Genomic DNA, 23656 nt, shown 5'->3' with positions numbered 1-23656 from the left:
AAGAGGAATTAGATGATTAAGGGCCGTAGGGAATGAACTGAGAAGTAGTCCAAAATCAGTGTCACAGGGTATGCTGCCTGGGTTGACTTACTCCAAAACTGTCTCAGTACCTTCCCATTCAGGGCTTACCAGCAACCACAGCAGAAGTTCGGATCTCCAGGAGCACAGTCAGCAGGGCAGAAAGCCAGCGATTTGGCTGCAGAATTCCAGGCAAGTGGGAAGCGCAGAGTGCAGTGAAGGGTCAGGAGGACTCCGGACACAGTTTTGTGGAGGTACCATAAATACTGCCTGTTGAGACCTGCACCCTGTCTACAGGGTGTTCATTCAGGCCAGCTAGCTGCTCTTAGCCTAGTGCCAAGAGACTGGAGGGTCAAGACCAGATTCCCTGATTACAGGGCTGTCACTGGCCTCAGGCTGTGCAGTAAATACACTGCCAAGGGACCCCCCCAGGGCCTCAGAGGCTCAAACCCGAGTTACAGGGAGCCCAAGCGGCCTGTCTTACTGAGATGTTTCTAGTCTCCCAGAGGTCTAAAGAGAACTGCAACCCGTACCCCGATTACAGGGTGGTCACTGGGATGAGCCAACCAGCAGAGACGGCAACCTGAATTACAGGAAGGTCAGGCTCCTCGAAGAACCACAGGGCTCACTTTATGCCATTCTACAGACACCCCTGTGACATGCACCATCATTACAGGGATGTCACCCTGACCACTCGAGCAGAGTACAGCATATTGCCAAATGAGCAACTCGACTGAGACCCAGACCCTACTTACAGGGCGGGCACGCTGCTCCGGGTTCCACAGAGCTCAACGTCCCCCAGAAGCCAAAGGGACACAAACTCTCCCCTAATTACAGGGCCAGGACTCAAAACCAACTGGCTGCAGTTGGTGACAAAAGAATGAAGGACAGAGCCCTGAACCCTGGATACAGGGTGGCCACGCTGCCCATGTAGTAGCGGATACGGCACGAGCTGTGATTCTCAGACTCGTGACCTAAATCACTCTCCTTAACGGCCAATCACTGTCATCAGCCCCCTAAAACGGAGCTCAGCTTAAGCAGAGCGGAAGGGGTGGACCAAGTCCCCATTTGAAGGGGTCTCACAGTGTCCAAGGCATTGAAAGATGACACCCGAGCCCTTACCCGTCCCTTTGGTGAGGAGAAAGACGATCATACATTAACATGCTTCGAGCTCCTTTTCTGAATCTGAGAAGAGTAAAGAAAATGCGCTGCAGCGGCTTAACTTAAAAAAATTAAAAGAAGTAAATTAAAAAGTAAAAAGCTCTCACACCCACTCGTATCACAGGCTCTCACAAACACCTTCATACAAAACAAAGGGGAACTTCCCAGAACAGAAAGAGAGCTCGTGGCACAAGGTCGCTCGACCAAGGTTTAGCTTGACCAATCTTCCTCCCCTCAAAGACACAAAGGGAAGAGGGACAAGACCTGCACCCTGATTACAGGGTGGGGTCAAAGTGACTACCCAACAACCCAAAGGAGCCAAAGCAGTGAGGACCCAAGCCCTTCTTACAGGACGGTCCCACGGGCTAGCCGATTAATGGGAAATACATTTATTTATAAGACAGAAGGAGGAGACCTGAACCCTGCTTACAGGGTGGTCACTTAGCCCAGAGCATTCAAGGGAACCCAGTCCTCCCTTAATAGGAGGCACATGACATGTGCCCTAATTACAGGGCAGGCAGTCAAATTCAGCAGGCTGAGCATAGGACACAACTCCAAATGAGCAAAGACCTGAGCCCTGGTTACAGGGTGCTCACGCTGCTCCAGTAACCTCGCTCTCTTCCAAAAGCCAGGGGCACGTGACACTCACCCTGTTCACAAGGTGGCCACTCTCTCTCACTGTATTAAGGAACATATACATGGGACAACTGTAGACCTCAACCCTGAATACAGGGTGGTCATGCTCCTCTGGGTCCTTAAAATAACCCAAATCCCCCAAAAAGTGAGAAGGGTTGGACCTCAACCCTAATTACAGGGCGGTCCCTCTGATTAGAAGGATAAAGGCACATAAAGCCAAGGAGCAAAAGGGCAGAGACCTAGCCCCAAAAGTTCAGGGTGGTCATGCTCCACAAGTTATCAGAGAGCTCAGTATTTCCTATGCTTCAGAGTGATGAGAGTCACACCCCAAGTCCCGTTGGCCACACTCACTAGACTGCCAACGGGCTAGGATCCCATACCAGCAAGAGGGAAGAGAACTGGCCTGAATTACAGGGACGCTGAGTCCCTCTGCTCCAAGTTCCAAAGAGCTCAGTATCCCCCAGAAGCAACCGGAATGTGACCTGCACCCTAATTTCAGGGTTTTCGTCCTGACTGAAGGTCACAACAAGGCATAATGCCGCATGAGCAAACGGACGAAGACCTGGACCCTGGCTACAGGGCGGTTGCGTTCTTTATGTTACCCAAGAGCTCCAAGGCCCTTGAAAGTGAGGGGGAGGTGACCTGTACCCTCCTTACAGGGCAGGCACTCTGAGTACCCCGCTAGCAGAGCATTATGTCAAAAGGATTAAACAGCGCACACCCGGACCCTGCTTACAGGGCGGTCACGCGGCTCTAGGTGTTATTGGGCTTCAGATGCCCCCTATGGCGTTATTAAATGACCTGAGCCCTGATTACTGGGATGGAACTGTGCCCGGAGTCCCTTTCCTTCTCTCCTGCGCCTTCAGTGACTTGTCTTCTTTCCTCCTCTTCGCTTGATGTTCCTGATGCTTCTATCTTGACCTCTGGCGCTTGGAGCTGTCTGAAACACAGAGAGGGGAGCGCTCAGGCCTGCGCAACTCAGTTGCCCTGAGGACAAATGAACTTCCCTGTCTCAAACTGAGTGCATACTACTGAAACATTGTGGTTGTTCGCATCTGCAAACAGCCTGGATATTCAGCCCCCTAGCCCATGCATTCCTCAAACTCTTGAGCAGGGAATTGCCCTTCTTCCGAAATCACACTGGGCGGGTGAGAAGAGTACCGAACCCATCCGACCCCGGAGCCACAATCTCCACATTTCCCCTTGACAACCACTTTTCCAGGCAGTCATCATATAAAATCAAGAGGAATTAGATGATTAAGGGCCGTAGGGAATGAACTGAGAAGTAGTCCAAAATCAGTGTCACAGGGTATGCTGCCTGGGTTGACTTACTCCAAAACTGTCTCAGTACCTTCCCATTCAGGGCTTACCAGCAACCACAGCAGAAGTTCGGGTCTCCAGGAGCACAGTCAGCAGGGCAGAAAGCCAGCGATTTGGCTGCAGAATTCCAGGCAAGTGGGAAGCGCAGAGTGCAGTGAAGGGTCAGGAGGACTCCGGACACAGTTTTGTGGAGGTACCATAAATACTGCCTGTTGAGACCTGCACCCTGTCTACAGGGTGTTCATTCAGGCCAGCTAGCTGCTCTTAGCCTAGTGCCAAGAGACTGGAGGGTCAAGACCAGATTCCCTGATTACAGGGCTGTCACTGGCCTCAGGCTGTGCAGTAAATACACTGCCAAGGGACCCCCCCAGGGCCTCAGAGGCTCAAACCCGAGTTACAGGGAGCCCAAGCGGCCTGTCTTACTGAGATGTTTCTAGTCTCCCAGAGGTCTAAAGAGAACTGCAACCCGTACCCCGATTACAGGGTGGTCACTGGGATGAGCCAACCAGCAGAGACGGCAACCTGAATTACAGGAAGGTCAGGCTCCTCGAAGAACCACAGGGCTCACTTTATGCCATTCTACAGACACCCCTGTGACATGCACCATCATTACAGGGATGTCACCCTGACCACTCGAGCAGAGTACAGCATATTGCCAAATGAGCAACTCGACTGAGACCCAGACCCTACTTACAGGGCGGGCACGCTGCTCCGGGTTCCACAGAGCTCAACGTCCCCCAGAAGCCAAAGGGACACAAACTCTCCCCTAATTACAGGGCCAGGACTCAAAACCAACTGGCTGCAGTTGGTGACAAAAGAATGAAGGACAGAGCCCTGAACCCTGGATACAGGGTGGCCACGCTGCCCATGTAGTAGCGGATACGGCACGAGCTGTGATTCTCAGACTCGTGACCTAAATCACTCTCCTTAACGGCCAATCACTGTCATCAGCCCCCTAAAACGGAGCTCAGCTTAAGCAGAGCGGAAGGGGTGGACCAAGTCCCCATTTGAAGGGGTCTCACAGTGTCCAAGGCATTGAAAGATGACACCCGAGCCCTTACCCGTCCCTTTGGTGAGGAGAAAGACGATCATACATTAACATGCTTCGAGCTCCTTTTCTGAATCTGAGAAGAGTAAAGAAAATGCGCTGCAGCGGCTTAACTTAAAAAAATTAAAAGAAGTAAATTAAAAAGTAAAAAGCTCTCACACCCACTCGTATCACAGGCTCTCACAAACACCTTCATACAAAACAAAGGGGAACTTCCCAGAACAGAAAGAGAGCTCGTGGCACAAGGTCGCTCGACCAAGGTTTAGCTTGACCAATCTTCCTCCCCTCAAAGACACAAAGGGAAGAGGGACAAGACCTGCACCCTGATTACAGGGTGGGGTCAAAGTGACTACCCAACAACCCAAAGGAGCCAAAGCAGTGAGGACCCAAGCCCTTCTTACAGGACGGTCCCACGGGCTAGCCGATTAATGGGAAATACATTTATTTATAAGACAGAAGGAGGAGACCTGAACCCTGCTTACAGGGTGGTCACTTAGCCCAGAGCATTCAAGGGAACCCAGTCCTCCCTTAATAGGAGGCACATGACATGTGCCCTAATTACAGGGCAGGCAGTCAAATTCAGCAGGCTGAGCATAGGACACAACTCCAAATGAGCAAAGACCTGAGCCCTGGTTACAGGGTGCTCACGCTGCTCCAGTAACCTCGCTCTCTTCCAAAAGCCAGGGGCACGTGACACTCACCCTGTTCACAAGGTGGCCACTCTCTCTCACTGTATTAAGGAACATATACATGGGACAACTGTAGACCTCAACCCTGAATACAGGGTGGTCATGCTCCTCTGGGTCCTTAAAATAACCCAAATCCCCCAAAAAGTGAGAAGGGTTGGACCTCAACCCTAATTACAGGGCGGTCCCTCTGATTAGAAGGATAAAGGCACATAAAGCCAAGGAGCAAAAGGGCAGAGACCTAGCCCCAAAAGTTCAGGGTGGTCATGCTCCACAAGTTATCAGAGAGCTCAGTATTTCCTATGCTTCAGAGTGATGAGAGTCACACCCCAAGTCCCGTTGGCCACACTCACTAGACTGCCAACGGGCTAGGATCCCATACCAGCAAGAGGGAAGAGAACTGGCCTGAATTACAGGGACGCTGAGTCCCTCTGCTCCAAGTTCCAAAGAGCTCAGTATCCCCCAGAAGCAACCGGAATGTGACCTGCACCCTAATTTCAGGGTTTTCGTCCTGACTGAAGGTCACAACAAGGCATAATGCCGCATGAGCAAACGGACGAAGACCTGGACCCTGGCTACAGGGCGGTTGCGTTCTTTATGTTACCCAAGAGCTCCAAGGCCCTTGAAAGTGAGGGGGAGGTGACCTGTACCCTCCTTACAGGGCAGGCACTCTGAGTACCCCGCTAGCGGAGCATTATGTCAAAAGGGTTAAACAGCGCACACCCGGACCCTGCTTACAGGGCGGTCACGCGGCTCTAGGTGTTATTGGGCTTCAGATGCCCCCTATGGCGTTATTAAATGACCTGAGCCCTGATTACTGGGATGGAACTGTGCCCGGAGTCCCTTTCCTTCTCTCCTGCGCCTTCAGTGACTTGTCTTCTTTCCTCCTCTTCGCTTGATGTTCCTGATGCTTCTATCTTGACCTCTGGCGCTTGGAGCTGTCTGAAACACAGAGAGGGGAGCGCTCAGGCCTGCGCAACTCAGTTGCCCTGAGGACAAATGAACTTCCCTGTCTCAAACTGAGTGCATACTACTGAAACATTGTGGTTGTTCGCATCTGCAAACAGCCTGGATATTCAGCCCCCTAGCCCATGCATTCCTCAAACTCTTGAGCAGGGAATTGCCCTTCTTCCGAAATCACACTGGGCGGGTGAGAAGAGTACCGAACCCATCCGACCCCGGAGCCACAATCTCCACATTTCCCCTTGACAACCACTTTTCCAGGCAGTCATCATATAAAATCAAGAGGAATTAGATGATTAAGGGCCGTAGGGAATGAACTGAGAAGTAGTCCAAAATCAGTGTCACAGGGTATGCTGCCTGGGTTGACTTACTCCAAAACTGTCTCAGTACCTTCCCATTCAGGGCTTACCAGCAACCACAGCAGAAGTTCGGGTCTCCAGGAGCACAGTCAGCAGGGCAGAAAGCCAGCGATTTGGCTGCAGAATTCCAGGCAAGTGGGAAGCGCAGAGTGCAGTGAAGGGTCAGGAGGACTCCGGACACAGTTTTGTGGAGGTACCATAAATACTGCCTGTTGAGACCTGCACCCTGTCTACAGGGTGTTCATTCAGGCCAGCTAGCTGCTCTTAGCCTAGTGCCAAGAGACTGGAGGGTCAAGACCAGATTCCCTGATTACAGGGCTGTCACTGGCCTCAGGCTGTGCAGTAAATACACTGCCAAGGGACCCCCCCAGGGCCTCAGAGGCTCAAACCCGAGTTACAGGGAGCCCAAGCGGCCTGTCTTACTGAGATGTTTCTAGTCTCCCAGAGGTCTAAAGAGAACTGCAACCCGTACCCCGATTACAGGGTGGTCACTGGGATGAGCCAACCAGCAGAGACGGCAACCTGAATTACAGGAAGGTCAGGCTCCTCGAAGAACCACAGGGCTCACTTTATGCCATTCTACAGACACCCCTGTGACATGCACCATCATTACAGGGATGTCACCCTGACCACTCGAGCAGAGTACAGCATATTGCCAAATGAGCAACTCGACTGAGACCCAGACCCTACTTACAGGGCGGGCACGCTGCTCCGGGTTCCACAGAGCTCAACGTCCCCCAGAAGCCAAAGGGACACAAACTCTCCCCTAATTACAGGGCCAGGACTCAAAACCAACTGGCTGCAGTTGGTGACAAAAGAATGAAGGACAGAGCCCTGAACCCTGGATACAGGGTGGCCACGCTGCCCATGTAGTAGCGGATACGGCACGAGCTGTGATTCTCAGACTCGTGACCTAAATCACTCTCCTTAACGGCCAATCACTGTCATCAGCCCCCTAAAACGGAGCTCAGCTTAAGCAGAGCGGAAGGGGTGGACCAAGTCCCCATTTGAAGGGGTCTCACAGTGTCCAAGGCATTGAAAGATGACACCCGAGCCCTTACCCGTCCCTTTGGTGAGGAGAAAGACGATCATACATTAACATGCTTCGAGCTCCTTTTCTGAATCTGAGAAGAGTAAAGAAAATGCGCTGCAGCGGCTTAACTTAAAAAAATTAAAAGAAGTAAATTAAAAAGTAAAAAGCTCTCACACCCACTCGTATCACAGGCTCTCACAAACACCTTCATACAAAACAAAGGGGAACTTCCCAGAACAGAAAGAGAGCTCGTGGCACAAGGTCGCTCGACCAAGGTTTAGCTTGACCAATCTTCCTCCCCTCAAAGACACAAAGGGAAGAGGGACAAGACCTGCACCCTGATTACAGGGTGGGGTCAAAGTGACTACCCAACAACCCAAAGGAGCCAAAGCAGTGAGGACCCAAGCCCTTCTTACAGGACGGTCCCACGGGCTAGCCGATTAATGGGAAATACATTTATTTATAAGACAGAAGGAGGAGACCTGAACCCTGCTTACAGGGTGGTCACTTAGCCCAGAGCATTCAAGGGAACCCAGTCCTCCCTTAATAGGAGGCACATGACATGTGCCCTAATTACAGGGCAGGCAGTCAAATTCAGCAGGCTGAGCATAGGACACAACTCCAAATGAGCAAAGACCTGAGCCCTGGTTACAGGGTGCTCACGCTGCTCCAGTAACCTCGCTCTCTTCCAAAAGCCAGGGGCACGTGACACTCACCCTGTTCACAAGGTGGCCACTCTCTCTCACTGTATTAAGGAACATATACATGGGACAACTGTAGACCTCAACCCTGAATACAGGGTGGTCATGCTCCTCTGGGTCCTTAAAATAACCCAAATCCCCCAAAAAGTGAGAAGGGTTGGACCTCAACCCTAATTACAGGGCGGTCCCTCTGATTAGAAGGATAAAGGCACATAAAGCCAAGGAGCAAAAGGGCAGAGACCTAGCCCCAAAAGTTCAGGGTGGTCATGCTCCACAAGTTATCAGAGAGCTCAGTATTTCCTATGCTTCAGAGTGATGAGAGTCACACCCCAAGTCCCGTTGGCCACACTCACTAGACTGCCAACGGGCTAGGATCCCATACCAGCAAGAGGGAAGAGAACTGGCCTGAATTACAGGGACGCTGAGTCCCTCTGCTCCAAGTTCCAAAGAGCTCAGTATCCCCCAGAAGCAACCGGAATGTGACCTGCACCCTAATTTCAGGGTTTTCGTCCTGACTGAAGGTCACAACAAGGCATAATGCCGCATGAGCAAACGGACGAAGACCTGGACCCTGGCTACAGGGCGGTTGCGTTCTTTATGTTACCCAAGAGCTCCAAGGCCCTTGAAAGTGAGGGGGAGGTGACCTGTACCCTCCTTACAGGGCAGGCACTCTGAGTACCCCGCTAGCGGAGCATTATGTCAAAAGGGTTAAACAGCGCACACCCGGACCCTGCTTACAGGGCGGTCACGCGGCTCTAGGTGTTATTGGGCTTCAGATGCCCCCTATGGCGTTATTAAATGACCTGAGCCCTGATTACTGGGATGGAACTGTGCCCGGAGTCCCTTTCCTTCTCTCCTGCGCCTTCAGTGACTTGTCTTCTTTCCTCCTCTTCGCTTGATGTTCCTGATGCTTCTATCTTGACCTCTGGCGCTTGGAGCTGTCTGAAACACAGAGAGGGGAGCGCTCAGGCCTGCGCAACTCAGTTGCCCTGAGGACAAATGAACTTCCCTGTCTCAAACTGAGTGCATACTACTGAAACATTGTGGTTGTTCGCATCTGCAAACAGCCTGGATATTCAGCCCCCTAGCCCATGCATTCCTCAAACTCTTGAGCAGGGAATTGCCCTTCTTCCGAAATCACACTGGGCGGGTGAGAAGAGTACCGAACCCATCCGACCCCGGAGCCACAATCTCCACATTTCCCCTTGACAACCACTTTTCCAGGCAGTCATCATATAAAATCAAGAGGAATTAGATGATTAAGGGCCGTAGGGAATGAACTGAGAAGTAGTCCAAAATCAGTGTCACAGGGTATGCTGCCTGGGTTGACTTACTCCAAAACTGTCTCAGTACCTTCCCATTCAGGGCTTACCAGCAACCACAGCAGAAGTTCGGGTCTCCAGGAGCACAGTCAGCAGGGCAGAAAGCCAGCGATTTGGCTGCAGAATTCCAGGCAAGTGGGAAGCGCAGAGTGCAGTGAAGGGTCAGGAGGACTCCGGACACAGTTTTGTGGAGGTACCATAAATACTGCCTGTTGAGACCTGCACCCTGTCTACAGGGTGTTCATTCAGGCCAGCTAGCTGCTCTTAGCCTAGTGCCAAGAGACTGGAGGGTCAAGACCAGATTCCCTGATTACAGGGCTGTCACTGGCCTCAGGCTGTGCAGTAAATACACTGCCAAGGGACCCCCCCAGGGCCTCAGAGGCTCAAACCCGAGTTACAGGGAGCCCAAGCGGCCTGTCTTACTGAGATGTTTCTAGTCTCCCAGAGGTCTAAAGAGAACTGCAACCCGTACCCCGATTACAGGGTGGTCACTGGGATGAGCCAACCAGCAGAGACGGCAACCTGAATTACAGGAAGGTCAGGCTCCTCGAAGAACCACAGGGCTCACTTTATGCCATTCTACAGACACCCCTGTGACATGCACCATCATTACAGGGATGTCACCCTGACCACTCGAGCAGAGTACAGCATATTGCCAAATGAGCAACTCGACTGAGACCCAGACCCTACTTACAGGGCGGGCACGCTGCTCCGGGTTCCACAGAGCTCAACGTCCCCCAGAAGCCAAAGGGACACAAACTCTCCCCTAATTACAGGGCCAGGACTCAAAACCAACTGGCTGCAGTTGGTGACAAAAGAATGAAGGACAGAGCCCTGAACCCTGGATACAGGGTGGCCACGCTGCCCATGTAGTAGCGGATACGGCACGAGCTGTGATTCTCAGACTCGTGACCTAAATCACTCTCCTTAACGGCCAATCACTGTCATCAGCCCCCTAAAACGGAGCTCAGCTTAAGCAGAGCGGAAGGGGTGGACCAAGTCCCCATTTGAAGGGGTCTCACAGTGTCCAAGGCATTGAAAGATGACACCCGAGCCCTTACCCGTCCCTTTGGTGAGGAGAAAGACGATCATACATTAACATGCTTCGAGCTCCTTTTCTGAATCTGAGAAGAGTAAAGAAAATGCGCTGCAGCGGCTTAACTTAAAAAAATTAAAAGAAGTAAATTAAAAAGTAAAAAGCTCTCACACCCACTCGTATCACAGGCTCTCACAAACACCTTCATACAAAACAAAGGGGAACTTCCCAGAACAGAAAGAGAGCTCGTGGCACAAGGTCGCTCGACCAAGGTTTAGCTTGACCAATCTTCCTCCCCTCAAAGACACAAAGGGAAGAGGGACAAGACCTGCACCCTGATTACAGGGTGGGGTCAAAGTGACTACCCAACAACCCAAAGGAGCCAAAGCAGTGAGGACCCAAGCCCTTCTTACAGGACGGTCCCACGGGCTAGCCGATTAATGGGAAATACATTTATTTATAAGACAGAAGGAGGAGACCTGAACCCTGCTTACAGGGTGGTCACTTAGCCCAGAGCATTCAAGGGAACCCAGTCCTCCCTTAATAGGAGGCACATGACATGTGCCCTAATTACAGGGCAGGCAGTCAAATTCAGCAGGCTGAGCATAGGACACAACTCCAAATGAGCAAAGACCTGAGCCCTGGTTACAGGGTGCTCACGCTGCTCCAGTAACCTCGCTCTCTTCCAAAAGCCAGGGGCACGTGACACTCACCCTGTTCACAAGGTGGCCACTCTCTCTCACTGTATTAAGGAACATATACATGGGACAACTGTAGACCTCAACCCTGAATACAGGGTGGTCATGCTCCTCTGGGTCCTTAAAATAACCCAAATCCCCCAAAAAGTGAGAAGGGTTGGACCTCAACCCTAATTACAGGGCGGTCCCTCTGATTAGAAGGATAAAGGCACATAAAGCCAAGGAGCAAAAGGGCAGAGACCTAGCCCCAAAAGTTCAGGGTGGTCATGCTCCACAAGTTATCAGAGAGCTCAGTATTTCCTATGCTTCAGAGTGATGAGAGTCACACCCCAAGTCCCGTTGGCCACACTCACTAGACTGCCAACGGGCTAGGATCCCATACCAGCAAGAGGGAAGAGAACTGGCCTGAATTACAGGGACGCTGAGTCCCTCTGCTCCAAGTTCCAAAGAGCTCAGTATCCCCCAGAAGCAACCGGAATGTGACCTGCACCCTAATTTCAGGGTTTTCGTCCTGACTGAAGGTCACAACAAGGCATAATGCCGCATGAGCAAACGGACGAAGACCTGGGCCCTGGCTACAGGGCGATTGCGTTCTTTATGTTACCCAAGAGCTCCAAGGCCCTTGAAAGTGAGGGGGAGGTGACCTGTACCCTCCTTACAGGGCAGGCACTCTGAGTACCCCGCTAGCAGAGCATTATGTCAAAAGGATTAAACAGCGCACACCCGGACCCTGCTTACAGGGCGGTCACGCGGCTCTAGGTGTTATTGGGCTTCAGATGCCCCCTATGGCGTTATTAAATGACCTGAGCCCTGATTACTGGGATGGAACTGTGCCCGGAGTCCCTTTCCTTCTCTCCTGCGCCTTCAGTGACTTGTCTTCTTTCCTCCTCTTCGCTTGATGTTCCTGATGCTTCTATCTTGACCTCTGGCGCTTGGAGCTGTCTGAAACACAGAGAGGGGAGCGCTCAGGCCTGCGCAACTCAGTTGCCCTGAGGACAAATGAACTTCCCTGTCTCAAACTGAGTGCATACTACTGAAACATTGTGGTTGTTCGCATCTGCAAACAGCCTGGATATTCAGCCCCCTAGCCCATGCATTCCTCAAACTCTTGAGCAGGGAATTGCCCTTCTTCCGAAATCACACTGGGCGGGTGAGAAGAGTACCGAACCCATCCGACCCCGGAGCCACAATCTCCACATTTCCCCTTGACAACCACTTTTCCAGGCAGTCATCATATAAAATCAAGAGGAATTAGATGATTAAGGGCCGTAGGGAATGAACTGAGAAGTAGTCCAAAATCAGTGTCACAGGGTATGCTGCCTGGGTTGACTTACTCCAAAACTGTCTCAGTACCTTCCCATTCAGGGCTTACCAGCAACCACAGCAGAAGTTCGGGTCTCCAGGAGCACAGTCAGCAGGGCAGAAAGCCAGCGATTTGGCTGCAGAATTCCAGGCAAGTGGGAAGCGCAGAGTGCAGTGAAGGGTCAGGAGGACTCCGGACACAGTTTTGTGGAGGTACCATAAATACTGCCTGTTGAGACCTGCACCCTGTCTACAGGGTGTTCATTCAGGCCAGCTAGCTGCTCTTAGCCTAGTGCCAAGAGACTGGAGGGTCAAGACCAGATTCCCTGATTACAGGGCTGTCACTGGCCTCAGGCTGTGCAGTAAATACACTGCCAAGGGACCCCCCCAGGGCCTCAGAGGCTCAAACCCGAGTTACAGGGAGCCCAAGCGGCCTGTCTTACTGAGATGTTTCTAGTCTCCCAGAGGTCTAAAGAGAACTGCAACCCGTACCCCGATTACAGGGTGGTCACTGGGATGAGCCAACCAGCAGAGACGGCAACCTGAATTACAGGAAGGTCAGGCTCCTCGAAGAACCACAGGGCTCACTTTATGCCATTCTACAGACACCCCTGTGACATGCACCATCATTACAGGGATGTCACCCTGACCACTCGAGCAGAGTACAGCATATTGCCAAATGAGCAACTCGACTGAGACCCAGACCCTACTTACAGGGCGGGCACGCTGCTCCGGGTTCCACAGAGCTCAACGTCCCCCAGAAGCCAAAGGGACACAAACTCTCCCCTAATTACAGGGCCAGGACTCAAAACCAACTGGCTGCAGTTGGTGACAAAAGAATGAAGGACAGAGCCCTGAACCCTGGATACAGGGTGGCCACGCTGCCCATGTAGTAGCGGATACGGCACGAGCTGTGATTCTCAGACTCGTGACCTAAATCACTCTCCTTAACGGCCAATCACTGTCATCAGCCCCCTAAAACGGAGCTCAGCTTAAGCAGAGCGGAAGGGGTGGACCAAGTCCCCATTTGAAGGGGTCTCACAGTGTCCAAGGCATTGAAAGATGACACCCGAGCCCTTACCCGTCCCTTTGGTGAGGAGAAAGACGATCATACATTAACATGCTTCGAGCTCCTTTTCTGAATCTGAGAAGAGTAAAGAAAATGCGCTGCAGCGGCTTAACTTAAAAAAATTAAAAGAAGTAAATTAAAAAGTAAAAAGCTCTCACACCCACTCGTATCACAGGCTCTCACAAACACCTTCATACAAAACAAAGGGGAACTTCCCAGAACAGAAAGAGAGCTCGTGGCACAAGGTCGCTCGACCAAGGTTTAGCTTGACCAATCTTCCTCCCCTCAAAGACACAAAGGGAAGAGGGACAAGACCTGCACCCTGATTACAGGGTGGGGTCAAAGTGACTACCCAACAACCCAAAGGAGCCAAAGCAGTGAGGACCCAAGCCCTTCTTACAGGACGGTCCCACGGGCTAGCCGATTAATGGGAAATACATTTATTTATAAGACAGAAGGAGGAGACCTGAACCCTGCTTACAGGGTGGTCACTTAGCCCAGAGCATTCAAGGGAACCCAGTCCTCCCTTAATAGGAGGCACATGACATGTGCCCTAATTACAGGGCAGGCAGTCAAATTCAGCAGGCTGAGCATAGGACACAACTCCAAATGAGCAAAGACCTGAGCCCTGGTTACAGGGTGCTCACGCTGCTCCAGTAACCTCGCTCTCTTCCAAAAGCCAGGGGCACGTGACACTCACCCTGTTCACAAGGTGGCCACTCTCTCTCACTGTATTAAGGAACATATACATGGGACAACTGTAGACCTCAACCCTGAATACAGGGTGGTCATGCTCCTCTGGGTCCTTAAAATAACCCAAATCCCCCAAAAAGTGAGAAGGGTTGGACCTCAACCCTAATTACAGGGCGGTCCCTCTGATTAGAAGGATAAAGGCACATAAAGCCAAGGAGCAAAAGGGCAGAGACCTAGCCCCAAAAGTTCAGGGTGGTCATGCTCCACAAGTTATCAGAGAGCTCAGTATTTCCTATGCTTCAGAGTGATGAGAGTCACACCCCAAGTCCCGTTGGCCACACTCACTAGACTGCCAACGGGCTAGGATCCCATACCAGCAAGAGGGAAGAGAACTGGCCTGAATTACAGGGACGCTGAGTCCCTCTGCTCCAAGTTCCAAAGAGCTCAGTATCCCCCAGAAGCAACCGGAATGTGACCTGCACCCTAATTTCAGGGTTTTCGTCCTGACTGAAGGTCACAACAAGGCATAATGCCGCATGAGCAAACGGACGAAGACCTGGACCCTGGCTACAGGGCGGTTGCGTTCTTTATGTTACCCAAGAGCTCCAAGGCCCTTGAAAGTGAGGGGGAGGTGACCTGTACCCTCCTTACAGGGCAGGCACTCTGAGTACCCCGCTAGCGGAGCATTATGTCAAAAGGATTAAACAGCGCACACCCGGACCCTGCTTACAGGGCGGTCACGCGGCTCTAGGTGTTATTGGGCTTCAGATGCCCCCTATGGCGTTATTAAATGACCTGAGCCCTGATTACTGGGATGGAACTGTGCCCGGAGTCCCTTTCCTTCTCTCCTGCGCCTTCAGTGACTTGTCTTCTTTCCTCCTCTTCGCTTGATGTTCCTGATGCTTCTATCTTGACCTCTGGCGCTTGGAGCTGTCTGAAACACAGAGAGGGGAGCGCTCAGGCCTGCGCAACTCAGTTGCCCTGAGGACAAATGAACTTCCCTGTCTCAAACTGAGTGCATACTACTGAAACATTGTGGTTGTTCGCATCTGCAAACAGCCTGGATATTCAGCCCCCTAGCCCATGCATTCCTCAAACTCTTGAGCAGGGAATTGCCCTTCTTCCGAAATCACACTGGGCGGGTGAGAAGAGTACCGAACCCATCCGACCCCGGAGCCACAATCTCCACATTTCCCCTTGACAACCACTTTTCCAGGCAGTCATCATATAAAATCAAGAGGAATTAGATGATTAAGGGCCGTAGGGAATGAACTGAGAAGTAGTCCAAAATCAGTGTCACAGGGTATGCTGCCTGGGTTGACTTACTCCAAAACTGTCTCAGTACCTTCCCATTCAGGGCTTACCAGCAACCACAGCAGAAGTTCGGGTCTCCAGGAGCACAGTCAGCAGGGCAGAAAGCCAGCGATTTGGCTGCAGAATTCCAGGCAAGTGGGAAGCGCAGAGTGCAGTGAAGGGTCAGGAGGACTCCGGACACAGTTTTGTGGAGGTACCATAAATACTGCCTGTTGAGACCTGCACCCTGTCTACAGGGTGTTCATTCAGGCCAGCTAGCTGCTCTTAGCCTAGTGCCAAGAGACTGGAGGGTCAAGACCAGATTCCCTGATTACAGGGCTGTCACTGGCCTCAGGCTGTGCAGTAAATACACTGCCAAGGGACCCCCCCAGGGCCTCAGAGGCTCAAACCCGAGTTACAGGGAGCCCAAGCGGCCTGTCTTACTGAGATGTTTCTAGTCTCCCAGAGGTCTAAAGAGAACTGCAACCCGTACCCCGATTACAGGGTGGTCACTGGGATGAGCCAACCAGCAGAGACGGCAACCTGAATTACAGGAAGGTCAGGCTCCTCGAAGAACCACAGGGCTCACTTTATGCCATTCTACAGACACCCCTGTGACATGCACCATCATTACAGGGATGTCACCCTGACCACTCGAGCAGAGTACAGCATATTGCCAAATGAGCAACTCGACTGAGACCCAGACCCTACTTACAGGGCGGGCACGCTGCTCCGGGTTCCACAGAGCTCAACGTCCCCCAGAAGCCAAAGGGACACAAACTCTCCCCTAATTACAGGGCCAGGACTCAAAACCAACTGGCTGCAGTTGGTGACAAAAGAATGAAGGACAGAGCCCTGAACCCTGGATACAGGGTGGCCACGCTGCCCATGTAGTAGCGGATACGGCACGAGCTGTGATTCTCAGACTCGTGACCTAAATCACTCTCCTTAACGGCCAATCACTGTCATCAGCCCCCTAAAACGGAGCTCAGCTTAAGCAGAGCGGAAGGGGTGGACCAAGTCCCCATTTGAAGGGGTCTCACAGTGTCCAAGGCATTGAAAGATGACACCCGAGCCCTTACCCGTCCCTTTGGTGAGGAGAAAGACGATCATACATTAACATGCTTCGAGCTCCTTTTCTGAATCTGAGAAGAGTAAAGAAAATGCGCTGCAGCGGCTTAACTTAAAAAAATTAAAAGAAGTAAATTAAAAAGTAAAAAGCTCTCACACCCACTCGTATCACAGGCTCTCACAAACACCTTCATACAAAACAAAGGGGAACTTCCCAGAACAGAAAGAGAGCTCGTGGCACAAGGTCGCTCGACCAAGGTTTAGCTTGACCAATCTTCCTCCCCTCAAAGACACAAAGGGAAGAGGGACAAGACCTGCACCCTGATTACAGGGTGGGGTCAAAGTGACTACCCAACAACCCAAAGGAGCCAAAGCAGTGAGGACCCAAGCCCTTCTTACAGGACGGTCCCACGGGCTAGCCGATTAATGGGAAATACATTTATTTATAAGACAGAAGGAGGAGACCTGAACCCTGCTTACAGGGTGGTCACTTAGCCCAGAGCATTCAAGGGAACCCAGTCCTCCCTTAATAGGAGGCACATGACATGTGCCCTAATTACAGGGCAGGCAGTCAAATTCAGCAGGCTGAGCATAGGACACAACTCCAAATGAGCAAAGACCTGAGCCCTGGTTACAGGGTGCTCACGCTGCTCCAGTAACCTCGCTCTCTTCCAAAAGCCAGGGGCACGTGACACTCACCCTGTTCACAAGGTGGCCACTCTCTCTCACTGTATTAAGGAACATATACATGGGACAACTGTAGACCTCAACCCTGAATACAGGGTGGTCATGCTCCTCTGGGTCCTTAAAATAACCCAAATCCCCCAAAAAGTGAGAAGGGTTGGACCTCAACCCTAATTACAGGGCGGTCCCTCTGATTAGAAGGATAAAGGCACATAAAGCCAAGGAGCAAAAGGGCAGAGACCTAGCCCCAAAAGTTCAGGGTGGTCATGCTCCACAAGTTATCAGAGAGCTCAGTATTTCCTATGCTTCAGAGTGATGAGAGTCACACCCCAAGTCCCGTTGGCCACACTCACTAGACTGCCAACGGGCTAGGATCCCATACCAGCAAGAGGGAAGAGAACTGGCCTGAATTACAGGGACGCTGAGTCCCTCTGCTCCAAGTTCCAAAGAGCTCAGTATCCCCCAGAAGCAACCGGAATGTGACCTGCACCCTAATTTCAGGGTTTTCGTCCTGACTGAAGGTCACAACAAGGCATAATGCCGCATGAGCAAACGGACGAAGACCTGGGCCCTGGCTACAGGGCGATTGCGTTCTTTATGTTACCCAAGAGCTCCAAGGCCCTTGAAAGTGAGGGGGAGGTGACCTGTACCCTCCTTACAGGGCAGGCACTCTGAGTACCCCGCTAGCGGAGCATTATGTCAAAAGGATAAAACAGCGCACACCCGGATCCTGCTTACAGGGCGGTCACGCGGCTCTAGGTGTTATTGGGCTTCAGATGCCCCCTATGGCGTTATTAAATGACCTGAGCCCTGATTACTGGGATGGAACTGTGCCCGGAGTCCCTTTGCTTTTCTCCTCCGCCTTCAGTGACTTGTCTTCTTTCCTCCTCTTCGCTTGATGTTCCTGATGCTCCCTTCTTGAGCTCTGGCGCTTGGAGCTGCCTAAAACGGAGAGAGGGAGCACTCAGCTCTGTGTAAGTCAAATGCCCTGATGACGAATGCACCTCCCTGACTCAAAGTGATACTCCCCGCCCCCCGGTACAGCGGTGCCGGGAGCTGGAGCCGACGCCTCAGCGCTCCGGCGTGGACACGAGCCCCAGCCCCGGGAAGCCGGGCGGGAGGAAGGGGGCGGCGGGAGGCTGCCGGCCCCGGGTTTTCAGGCGGGTGGACAGACGGATGGACGTGCGGACACAGCGCCCTGCCGCGCTGCGCGGGGAGGCAGGAGCGGGCGGGCAGCGGGCGGGTGCAAAGTCCGAGCAGTCCCAGCGCTGCCCCGGCTGTTACTGCGGTACCCGCAGGCCGATTACCGGCGCTCGCCGGGCTCCCTCCGCTCCCGGCCCTGCTGCGCGGCTTTGGCGGGGCGGCCCCGGGCTGCGAGAGGAGCCCGGGTCACTGAACGCCCGTGTTCTCCCGCCCCGAGCCCGTTGTGCGGGTCGCTCCTGTCGCTGGGCCACAGCCGTAAACCCAGCGCGAGAGAAGGGCGCGTGGAGCCCGCCGGGCACCGCGGGGTGTTTCCCGCCGTCCGGCCGCGGCCCCTGCTCCAGGGACCGTACGGGCAGTCACGGGCGTTGTCAGAGGGGCCAAGGACCCGATTTAGTCACTGAGACTTCCCCGCCCGCCCCGAGCCGCCTCCTGTCCCCTCACCTCCGCCTTCCCCGCCCGCCCCGAGCCGCCTCCCGTCCAGTCACCTCAGCCTTCCCCGCCCGCCCCGAGCCGCCTCCCGTCCCCTCACCTCCGCCTTCCCCGCCCGCCCCGAGCCGCCTCCCGTCCAGTCACCTCAGCCTTCCCCGCCCGCCCCGAGCCGCCTCCCGTCCCCTCACCTCAGCCTTCCCCGCGCGCCCCGAGCCTCCTCCTGTCCCCTCACCTCCGCCTTCCCCGCCCGCCCCGAGCCTCCTCCTGTCCCCTCACCTCCGCCTTCCCCGCCCGCCCCGAGCCTCCTCCTGTCCCGTCACCTCCGCCTTCCCCGCCCGCCCCGAGCCTCCTCCTGTCCCCTCACCTCCGCCTTCCCCGCCCGCCCCGAGCCTCCTCCTGTCCCGTCACCTCAGCCTTCCCCGCCCGCCCCGAGCCGCCTCCTGTCCCGTCACCTCCGCCTTCCCCGCCCGCCCCGAGCCGCCTCCTGTCCCGTCACCTCCGCCTTCCCCGCCCGCCCCGAGCCGCCTCCTGTCCCGTCACCTCCGCCTTCCCCGCCCGCCCCGAGCCTCCTGTCCCGTCACCTCAGCCTTCCCCGCCCGCCCCGAGCCTCCTCCACCGTCACCTCAGCCTTTCCCGCCCGCCCCGAGCCGCCTCCTGTCCCCTCGCCTCAGCCTTCCCCGGCCGCCCCGAGCCTCCTCCACCGTCACCTTCGCCTTCCCCGGCCGCCCCGAGCCGCCTCCTGTCCCCTCATCTCAGCCTTCCCCGCCGGCCCATTATCTCTGCCTTCCCCCCAGCTCTGTTGATTTACCTCAGAGCTTTCCTGCCTCAGCCCACACCCTGTTCCCCACGTCGCCATCTCAAGTCTTTGCCCAGCCTGAAGCCTCAACCACCCTCCTGGCCCTCCAGTGATGTGGGTATTTCCCAGCTTAACACAAGTCCCCCTCATGCCCTGACCTCTCCGTGCCTGGCTGGGCCATGCCCTGCTCACAGTCTCTGAGCACTTCCTGCACCAGTCCCCTCCCCTCCCTCTGCTTGTACCCTTCTGGGATTGCCCCCAGTCTCCACTTACCCCTTCCCTGCCTCAATTCCTGCTCCCCAGAGGGCTCTGCACCTCCACATCTGTTTCCCAGCCAGCCAGGTTCAGGATTCTGAGCTTCCCACCACCTTATTGGGCCTCCCCTTGTCCCTTGTGGTGTGCCTCACAGCCTGGCTCCCTGCTCCTCTTTCACAGGGGGTGCCCATCAGACCCCTCACAACACCTCTACCCTTCCTGCCTCAGCCACAGCCCCTGCTCTGCTGCCTTGGGGAAGCCTCGTCTGAGCCTCCCCAATTCAGCCTGAGAGCTTGTGCCATCAGGCCCCATCTGTCTGATGCTCTGGAGGAGCTGGGGAATGACTCCTGCATGGTCCTGCTGGCTGCCTAATGCTGGGGCAGCCTCTCTCTGCTGCTTCTCCATATCCAGGAAGATATGGTCACCCTACACATGGTGGAGAGGGGAGCAGAGAGGAGGCAGCCCGTGCTGCCAGCAGGAGACAGCAGCAAGGGCAGTGGGGAGAGGAATCAGACAGGCTGCAGTAAAGGCGAACAGAGCCGTATTTAGGCACACAAGCACAGGCTTTGCTTCTTTCACCTCACCCTGCTGCATTGCAGCCATTTCTACCCTCTCCACTTCAAGCTCTCTTCCTGCCAACCAACCTCCTTCTGGGATCAGTCTATTGGATGGCAGATATTCAATGAAACATGTAAATCCTCTCTTGTTTATGAGCCAATATAATAAACTCTGGCTACAGCACTTTCCAGGTGGCTGTTGGATGTGCCACATTTAGTGCATAAATACCCAGTGATTGATCTCTGATCTTTACAATAGGGCTGTGAGGACCACAGCCGATCTGCATGCATCTGGAGTCCAAAGCTGGGAAGCAGCAGCTCTAAAACTCCTCAGATGCTATTTATTCCCTGGGGTTAAGTTTTCTGTGTTTTATGGCAGTCCAGACAATGCACACGATGTGATTTATGTATAACCAGAGCAGCCCCCAGTGGCTGCATCTGTGAACTCCTTCACCAAGGTGCCAGTTTCCTTTGTCTCTCTTGCAGGCTCTGCCTCCCTAGCTCTGCTTTATTCCTGCACTGACATGAAGCCCAGCACAGGGAGGTGTTATGGGGGTGGCTAGCTTGCACTTTGCCTTTTCTGCGGCTGCTGGGTGCTAATGTGGCCTTCTACCATGACTTCTAAAGACCCTCTGGGCACGGGGGTACCTGAGAATAGCTAAAACTGGCCACTCCTCACTCCTGCAACCTTCCCCCATGCACACCCTATGCACCAAGAGCTCTTGCAATTTGAGGCTATCAAGTCAGCTATGCCAGCCCCTTCCTCTGATGACATCTCCAGGGGGTTTCATAGGGCTGCTCTGCCACCCTTTTTGGCTGCTGTTTCTCATGCAAAAGAACCACAGGCAGGGGTGATTTTTTCCCTCTGTCTATCTCTGTCTCTCTCTGTCATCATCCACAATGACCCAACCTAACCCATGAGTCCCTGTTGGATTCCTGACCCAGACTTAATTGGCACTGAGTATGGCAGGGGTTACTGTCCCATTTATCTTCTCTGGGAGGGCATGGGAACATAGACATCCTTTATATATTCATCCTTGGTGTTGTCTGTGTCCATGTTGATGGAATTAGAATCATAGAATCCTAGGACTGGAAGGCACCTTAGGAGGTCATCTTGTCCAGACCCCTGCCTAAAGCAGGATCAAAGCTAATTACATCAGCTAAGAATTAATTTAGTCCCTGATGGATGACTGTTGTCTCAACTGGGCTGCAGACTGGTAAATGAGATTGGCTTCTGCAACAGCTGGATTTTCACCAGGTCCCTGGTGTCTGAATAGCTGAGTGGCTAGATCGCTAAGTAAGTAGGTGGGAAAAGGGTGCACTGGCCCCTTGGGCCCTTGTGCTCTGAGCTCAGAAACTCCAAACCATTCTCTATTCAAGTCTGCAGATTTGGGATGTGGCCCCAAGAGTCCTGATTCCCATTAGTTGGGGCTTCCCAATGGGGTCCCCTCTTTTCCCAGAGGGGTAGGAGTGGGGCTCACTTGCTCCCATGGCTGCTGTGCAAATAGGCTCTGGTTCATGTCCTGGGACTGCTGAACTGGGCTCCTGCCTCCTTGTTAGTCAGCCCCAAACTGAACCAGGCTCCTTCCTTTTCTCTTCCCTCTGAGCCTAGCATTAGCTGCAAGCAGACCCACTGATGGGGGTCGGGGGAAAGGAGACAGATGCCCGAGGTCCTGGTGTTTCAGAGGGGCCCAGTACACTCCAGGCCTCTTTGAAGTGCCCTGGCCATGCTGCTCTGCTGTTGTGTGTGACTCTGAGGTGGGGGCAGTGGGCTATATGGTGGTCTTGGAGGTTCTAAGGGCTGAGTGCCCTAGGTCCCGCCATCCCCCTCCCTCCTTGCCCTGGGGCCTATGGTGGCTGTCAGCCCCTCTGGCACCAGATAAAGCAGGTGGGGCTCATTGGGTGCAGAAGCTTTCTTTAACCCCTGGGATGCTGGGCCCTCCTTTCTCCACTTGTTCACAGTGATCTGGATACCTTCTATCTCCCCACCTGGGATCAAGATGGGAGGTTTAAGGAGCAGAAGTAATTCCTATTCCATAAGGCATGCAAAGGTGGCTGGTAAGGGCCTGATCCTCAGCTGACATAAATCAAACACCCAGTCCTGCATGCAGGAATCACCACATGACCCCAACAGTGTCTATGTTGCAACTATGACTGCAGACAAATTCTTCTCTGTGGAGCTCCCCATTATCTTTCAAAGAGACAAGCTTGATATTAAATGCCCTGAACCACTCAGCAAGTGAAAATCCCACCCAGGAAAGCATGAACAAAGCACTTTCTGCTTCAGGTCCGATGTTTAGGTGGAAGTGGTGGGGGGCTAGATTATATACATAGCTCTATTTTCAGATCCAAGCGACTTCCCTTAACTTAATCAGGAGATGGCTTGTTGACATTTTTGCTCCGTGTGGCTGCCCAGGCATTTTAAAGTGCCTGAGATTTCATTATGTGGAAGGCAGTCATTGGCTGTGCTGCAGCATTTGGCTACTTTTCACAGCATCTCCATTATTATTATTAGAGTAAAAACATCCAGAATGAAAATCCTCCTGTTAAATGATCAGTACGTACCCAACAGGCTGCACTAAGCCAAAACATTTATCCACCTAATTTTACTTCCCAAAGATTTTTTTATTCAGCTTCACTCTTGAGTGATAGGTATTAGAAACATTTTTTAATGTGATTTGCAAGCTGGTGAACAGTCCTTGACCATCCCTAATAGATGTCTCTCTAGTTTACTCAAATATCTCCAGGGATGGAGATTCCACAACCTCCCTAGGTAATTTATTTCAATATTTAACCACCTGACTGTTAGGAGGTTTTTTTTTTCTCTCTCTCTCTCTAATGTCCACCCTAAATCTCCCTTGTGTCAATTTAAGCCCATTGCTTCCTGTCCTATCCTGAGATGTCAAGAAGAATAACTTTTCACTCTCCTGCATATAGATACTTGAAAGCTGTTATTGTGACCCCTCTAATTCTTCTCTTTTGCAGATTAAACAAACCCAGTTCTTTCAGTCTTCCCTCATAGGTCATGTTTTCTAGACTGTTAATAATTTTTGTTGCTCTTTCTTCAAGTTGTCCAGAACTTTCCTGAAATGTGGTGTCCACAAATGGACACAGTAATCCAGCTGAGGCCTAATCAGTTGTGGAGTAGAGTGGAAGAATTACTTCTTGAGTCTTACTTACAACACTTGTACTAATGCATCCCGAAATAAAGGTTCTTCTCCCCCCAACAGTGGTTACACTGTTGACTTGTATTTAGCTTTTGGTCCACTATGACCCCACAAGTTATGCTAAGTCACAGTCCTCATTCTTGAAGTGGCATTTTT

At 52.9% G+C, this 23656-nt stretch overlaps 1 long non-coding RNA gene across 2 annotated transcripts in view; it reads right to left on the bottom strand.

The window, feature by feature from the left end:
- Nucleotides 1-23656, bottom strand: part of LOC142004267 (uncharacterized) — a 36300-nt gene that overhangs the window by 7581 nt on the left and 5063 nt on the right. Inside the window, exons 1-7 of one of the 2 annotated variants that reach the window (XR_012642955.1) lie at nt 18738-18762; nt 15410-18035; nt 12354-14979; nt 9298-11923; nt 6242-8867; nt 3186-5811; nt 130-2755 (exon numbers count right to left, since the gene is read on the bottom strand). This is a non-coding gene — a long non-coding RNA (uncharacterized LOC142004267). Of the gene's footprint in view, nt 1-129; nt 2756-3185; nt 5812-6241; nt 8868-9297; nt 11924-12353; nt 14980-15409; nt 18036-18737; nt 18763-23656 lie in introns of those variants that run through there. The other variant, XR_012642954.1, reaches the window with a different exon arrangement.

Source organism: Carettochelys insculpta, chromosome 31 (genome assembly GCF_033958435.1).
Source record: "Carettochelys insculpta isolate YL-2023 chromosome 31, ASM3395843v1, whole genome shotgun sequence".
Classification (NCBI taxonomy): Eukaryota; Metazoa; Chordata; order Testudines; family Carettochelyidae; genus Carettochelys; species Carettochelys insculpta.
This window is presented reverse-complemented; position numbering and strand designations above follow the sequence as displayed.